Source organism: Lycium barbarum, chromosome 5, assembly GCF_019175385.1.
Source record: "Lycium barbarum isolate Lr01 chromosome 5, ASM1917538v2, whole genome shotgun sequence".
In the NCBI taxonomy this organism is placed as follows: Eukaryota; Viridiplantae; Streptophyta; class Magnoliopsida; order Solanales; family Solanaceae; genus Lycium; species Lycium barbarum.
The window spans coordinates 120,009,428-120,016,901 of NC_083341.1; positions in this window are offsets into that span (position 1 = coordinate 120,009,428).

Here is a 7,474-nt window from a genome sequence, read left to right on the forward strand (position 1 = left end):
AGTGAGGTATTCCATAGACTGTAAGAAAATAGTCTGTGAAGAAAAATAGAGTGTGAGTGATATTATAGTGAGGTGGGAAAAATCAAAAGAGTGTTTTTCTTTTTGAGTGTGTAGTGGTCTTTGGAGTATTTATACTCGTGACTACACAGTGTAAAATTCCTTACTATAGTGATATCAGCTGCTCCTCTTGGCCGTGGTTTTTCCCTTATTCAGAAGGGTTTCCACGTAAAATCTTGGTGTCATTATTGCTGCATTTTATTCTTGCTGATTTAACCATAACTTAGTGTTTCGCGTTTATTACTAATACTGTGAATATTATTTTTGCGAGTCTATTTTATTCCCAACAGTGAGAAAGGGAAACGAACACGAGGGATGAGCTCGTGAGAGTTTTTTTTAGGGAAGAAAGGTTTTCTTTTGGAGAAGATGAAAACCCACCAGCAAACCCTCTGTCACAACTCACTGCTGCTCCGACGCCTAAACGCAGTTGAAACAAGCATCACCGGTCGCCGGAGATTAAAATTGATAATCTTTTTCTTTTTAAGATTTGCCGTAACTATAATTTCTTAGATTGAAAAAAAAAGTGTCATTTAACTTTTTCGGCAAACCTTACTGTGTAACGATGACCGGCAGAGGAGGCGACGCTGCCTCGCCGCCACTATCATCATAGTCAACGGAAGCAAGTGGCAGTGAATTCCTTCTTCAATTTCTTCAGAATCATCTGCCACATCACTACCACTCTCAGCTGCAACCATCACCCGCCGCCGATTGAGTTACAGCAGAGTCTGCTGCCACATGATCCAGCAGTTGCAGCACTAGGATTCTTTTACATTTACGTATATATGAGTGTTGTTATTGCTGTTTTCACCGGAGAAGTTCAATTTTTTCGGAGAACTGGAGGAAGGTGCGTATTTTTCCAGTGAGCTGGAGGAACTGGGGAAGAGATGGCTGGGGTGCGTGAAAAAAAGAAAAAAGAATTTTAGAAAATATTAAAAAAAAAAAAAAGTTTTGATACGTGGAGGTGCGTGTTGAACACCTCCCACAACAAGTGTGGTTGTGTACTTTTAACTAGGTATAAATGGAGAAATTTCATAAATGTACAATTCGTTGACTTACATTGCAAAAATATAGCCCAGAAATAATTTTATTCATGTTATACACTTATATATAAAAGACAGGTACATTATGTATATAGGTGTATAAAAGGGTATAATGTGTAGATATATACATTATAAGATATAATTATACAACATTATACACGAAAATACGCACTTATACACATTTATACACAATTATACAATATTGTATAAGTCGGTGTAATCATAGATCTGGATTGATTTTGAATAAGAATTACACTTTTACACAAGACAGATACATTATGTATATAGGTGTATAAAAAAGTATAATAGTATATAAGAGGTGTGTATATGCGTATATACACACCTCTTATACACTATTATACAAAAACTAACTCCAATACCACCAACGACGGAACACCAGCAGCCAGTAGCCATCGCCGGAGTTCCGTTCTCTGGCGAACTCCAACACCACCAACGACGTTCAACGATCAGCAACAGACTTTCTGTCTCTCTGTTCGTCTCTATCTCTATCTCTCCCTCGATGAGATCACACGGAGCTCCGGCAAAAACCACCAGCCACACCACCTCACTCGCCACCACCAGATCTCAGTAGATTTTTCGGTGAGCGAGAGAGAGGAGGTGCTGTAGAGAGAGCGAGAGAGAGGAGGTGCTGTAGAGAGAGCGAGAGAGAGGAAGCATAGATAGGAGGAGGAGGGAGTGGGTCATTTTTTGTAAGATTTAAAAAGGTGGTTCAATTTTGATATTATTGTTACCCTAATTAACATACAGTATAATTATTCCTATTATATTCACTTGAAAGGTGTTTAGGGGGGTAAAAAATTACTCGTAAATTTTAATTGTTAAAGTAAGTTTTGAGGACAAGTTAAAAAGTTTAATTGTTAAAGTGAGTTTTGAGGACAAGTTAAAAAGTTTAATTGTTAAAGTGAGTTTTGAGGACAAGTTAAGGACAAGATACATGTGTTATAGGCTAGATATATGAGGTATTTCAGCTATAAATGCTCTAGTATTCTTACTATTTTAATATAATGTATCTAAGTCAAGTAGTGAAAGAACAATCATTCCTTCATTCTTCTTCTATTGAGTTTTTGAGTGTATGTTTATGTTGCCTTTCTCTCTAAACTTACAACATTTAGCTTAAGAGTTTGGTGGTTGTATTGAGAGGCAATTTAACTTGACGAAAAGATGTCTACCAAAAATGGAATTCCATTTTAAGTTCCATCACTAACCAAGGAAAACTATGGAAATTGGTGCATTGGAATTAAGGTTTTTCTTTGAGAGTATGATGTTTAGGAATTGGTGAAGAGTAGAGTTGATGAAGCCGAATCTTACTACCACAAAGAGGAAAGATAGAAAATCACTAATTTCATGGATCAAAGTTTGGATGAAAATATGTCGAGAAATTTGAAAATGTAATCACATTCAAGAAATCATAAGCATGGGAAATTCTTCTTTTGAGATGTTTGGATGTGAAAAAGGTTCGTCCTCAAACTTTAAGAGGAGAGATTGAGTTGTTGCACATGAAGAAGTCTAAATTCGTTTCTAATTATACTTCTAGAGTCTTGTCTATCTCAAAAATAAAATATGTAATAAATGGCTAGAAAATAAGATGTTGGAGGACTGTTAGATTTCAGAGGCAAATTCGAGCCAGTCCAATAATTGCAACAACAACATACCCAGTGTAATCCGACAAGTGAGGTCTAGGGATGATAAGATGTACGCAGACCTTCCCCTGTCTTTGTCGGGCAGAGAATTGTTTCCGAAAGATCTTCAGCTCAAAAGAAGAGAGAAGAAAAAGAAAACGAACAAAGCATAAAAAGAATTCGGAGTAGATACAAAACAATATATTAGAAAAATAGTAAGATACAACAAAAATGCTCAAAAGATAGTAATGCACATTGAACAATAAGAAACTACACGATTATTAAATATTATTACTAATAACGGGACATGGAATAAGGCTAGCCGCTGTCTCTCCCCCCAAATAAAGTGTGATACCAGTCGTCTACCCATTAATCTTCTACCCTAATCTTCGACCTCCATACCTTCCTATCTAGGGTCATGTCCTCAGTAAGCTGAAGTTGTATCATTCCTGTGTAGTCACCTCCCTCAACCTACCTCTACCTCTCCTAACTCATACGATATCCAACCTCTCACACCTCTTCACTTGTGTATCCCCATACCTTCTCTTTACATCTTTGAACCATCTCAGTCTAGCTTCCTTCATCTTGTCCCCCACGGAGGCCACTTGCACATTGTCCCATATAACTTCATTCCTAATCATATCTCTCCTACTATGCTCATGTATCCATCTGAGCATCCTCATCTCTGCTACGTTCATCTTCTGAACATGGGTGTTTTTGACTGGCCAACACTCTACCCCATACAACAGAGTTGGTCTAACCATCACTATGTAGAACTTACCTTTAAGCTTGGTGACACATTCTTATCGCACAATACCCGAAAGCGAACCTCCACATTTCATGACCCACCCCACTCTAATTCAATAAATGACATCCTCATGAATTACCTCGTTTCCTTGAATTATGAACCCAAGATACTTGAATTTTTTCTCTTGGATATGACTTGCACATCGATCTTCATTTCCACCTCCGCCTCGTGCACACTAAACTTCCACTCCATATACTATTTTTAGTCCTACTTAACCTGAAATTTTTAGACTCTAAAACGTGTCTCCAAACTATCAGCCTATCGTTAACTCCACCACGTGTCTCGTCAATCAATACTATGTCATATTCAAATAGTATACACCATGACACATCCCCTAAATATGTCATGTCAATTCGTATATTACTAAGGTAAATAGAGACAGATTAAAGGCTGATCCCTGGTGCAACTCCATCACGATCGAAAAGTGGTTTGAGTCCCCTCCCACTATTCTAACTCGGGTCTTCGATCCATCATACATGTCCTTAATAGCCCTAATGTAAGCCACAAGTACACATCTATACTCCAAACATCTCCAAAGGACCTCTCTAAGGACTTTATCGTACACCCTTTCTAGGTCAAGAAACACCATGTGTAGGTCCTCTTCCAGTCCTTGTATTGCTCTAACAATCTCCTTACAAGATGAGTGACTTCAGTAGTTGACCACCCCGACATGAATCCGAATTGATTCTCAGATATAGATATACCCCTCGCCATCCTTATTCACCACCCTCTCCCAAACTTTTATAGTATGACTTAGTAGCTTGATACCCATATAGTTGTTCTAATTCTGAATATCACACTTGTTCTTGCACTACATAATCATTATACTCCACCTCCATTCTTTTGGCATTTTGGCAATCCTAAAAATGATATTAAACAACCAGTCAACAACTCCATACCTGCCTCGCCTGTGTTCTTCCAAAAATCCACCGGCATATCTTCTGGCTCAGTTGTTTTTCCCCTCCTCATCTTACGAATAGCTCCCTCAATCTCTGCCACCTTTATGCGTCTACAACCTTTGTGCACCTACAATATCCAAGTCATAAAGGTTATCGTTAGAGCATATTTGAAATCAAATTCAAACGAATGAAATACTTATTTTATTTTTCATAGTAAATAGACATTTTTGGTTCTTTTCCTTAATTCATGAGAGATACCGGTAAACCATCTCGTATATAGAAATGGTAGGCACTGGGAGTGAGTGAACTACCCGAGGAGAAAGGGGCAACCTCTCCAAAGCTATTATAGCTCACTGTAATTTACTAATGGACTGCAGGTTTCTATTTCAAGTAATATTCTGGTGCAGCACATATACGTGACGGAAACAAAGTTGCAGATAAGCTGGCAGTGAGCTCCTGAGTTGTCCAACAAGCTGAAGAGGGAGAAACTAGTTTTTGGAATTTTCGTTTCCCTTTATCATCTCATTTTAAACAATGATAATTTAGGGATAGAATCATTAAGATTTATCTCCGCACTGTAATAACAAAGAAATTTATGTCTTTCATTATGTTATAAAAGTTCCTCTTTCAAGCGCCAAAAAAAAAAAAAAAGGGGCTTTGGGTATGGAGTGTACCATTTCCCATCTTTATTCTTTTACTTCCATTTCTTTCCTTTTCTTTTACTTTCCTAAAAAGGGTGATCTTATAAGTTTAACTTTTTTGTCGTTGTTGTTAAAATTTCAGTTTCACAATATTATAATACTTTTAACGGAAAAAATATGTAAGCAAAACAAAGGTACTTTAATAAAGAGTTAGAATAAATTACATTTTGTCGATAAATTGCCAATGAGTATTGGCTACTAGTAAACGATAAAAAGAAAGAATTGTGAAATTAGGATAAATAATTAAAGAGACCTTTGACTTTTGATTTTTTTATTTGAAAATTTCTTTGAATTAACTTTTGAGTATTTAAGTATTAAAAAAGAATTCATTAAGTAATTTTTTTGCTCAACTCAAGAAAAGTTCTCTCGCCTTATGCCCCAAATGAACGCTCAAAACATCAGGGCTTACGCCTAAACGAATGCCCCAAATGTTGGGACTTATGCCCCACGTTACTTGCGCTCCGTCAGTACGCCTCGATGCTTTAATGTGCCTCGTCATGGAACTCACCCCCAAAATATCTTTTAAAACACTGGTTGACAAATAGCTACCGTTTGAATGTTTTCTTCTAAACTATAATATACAAGATCAATATTAGTAGTTTTTATTGCAATTGATCTCAAAGTGAGCATGTTTAGGGCAAATATTAAGAGCAAACTCCCGGGGATGAAATCAAGTCTAAAGAAATTAATAACCAATTTGTTGAATCTGTACAATAAAAGTTCTTTGAATTGATTAGCATATATATGTCATAGGTCGAGGATTAGAATAGAGAAGAAGAAGAACATAAAAAGAATAAGGCAACCCAAAGAGAGCTTTAAATATAGAAGTTCTAAATTTGGAGGAGGTAATTGCTAGATATTTTGTTAATAAAAGATGTGCATCATTAATTCAGCTGTCATAATTGTTGGGGATTGCCATCTCTTTGGGAGAAAAATGTAGAAATATAATCTCACTTTACCCCCTAACATTTAAGGGTTGCGAAACGATACCCCCCTCACATATTGAATGGGAACGATAACCCCCCTAACCAATTTTTTCCGGTAAGAATAAGTAATTAATTTCAAAAAATAATAAAAAGTCACTAAACTAGCCATTGAAATGAGATTTAATCTTTGTTAAATCTTACCTATATTTTTCTCTATATGCAAGTTTTGAATCTTTTGTCCATATATATATATATATATATTAACAACTAAAATTAAAACACAAAATTTGGTGGACTGGAGACAAAAGAGAAGATAATTCAATTGCTTATGTAAAATAGTGCTAAGTAGTAATTATTAAATTTATCAATATATCTTACAACAAGTAACAAGAGAAAGTTTCTATTTATATTTTGGACGAATTCAAAATTACGACTAAAATAATATATGATATTATTTTGATTAAACATAAGATACTAAATGAAAAAAAAAATTAAAATATCATAGTAAGAAAAATTGAATGAGAAAAGGGTTAGAGATATGTGTGTGTATATTCATTATGAATTAAATCTAAAGAGTAAATCAAATAAATTTAAAAAGATTTAATTTGTTTCCTTTAATTTCACAGAAATATCATTAATTTGAGCGTATTATATCGAAAATTAGATGATACTTGACATTTTGTTATGATACAATGTACTCAAACAAGCGACATCACAATTTAACATAGATTAGTGTCTTTTAATATAGTCTGCTCGCGCGGGTACTAAACCCTTGTTTTTAGTTCATTTAATATAACACTACTCCCTCCGGTTCAAAAAGAGTGGTCACTTAGTCATTTCAACACCCCTTTAAGAAAATGTTAACTCTTAGGAAAAAATAGGTAATTTGACTAAACTACCCTAATTAAATAGATATTGGGATTTGATTGCTTAATACTTAATAAGGGCAAATCTGAAAAAATAATGTTAATTTTTTCTTCATTTGGTAAGTAGACACTCATTCTAAAACAAAAAATAAAGACTGAGAAGACAATTTTTTTTTTTAAACGGAGGGAGTATATATTTTAAAACATGATATGTGTCACCTATGAGAAAAAGCCGAAATTAGTCCCTCTTCTTAGAGGGTAGACCTAAAATAATCCCTTATGTATTTTGTATGGAGCACTAATAGTCCCTTAAGTTTATAAAAAATGGAGCACTAATAGTCCCTTAAATTGATAAAAAATGGAGCACTAATAGTCCCTTAAATTGATAAAAAAAAATGGAGCACATTTGGTAATACCCCAACGGAAAAATATAAACTTATAACGGCAGTTATTTCACTTCCTTCCCAGAAGCTTGCCGAGAACTCTTGAGTCATTTTCTGTGTCTCACTTCAGCTGAAGCTAACAAACTTTGAGGTT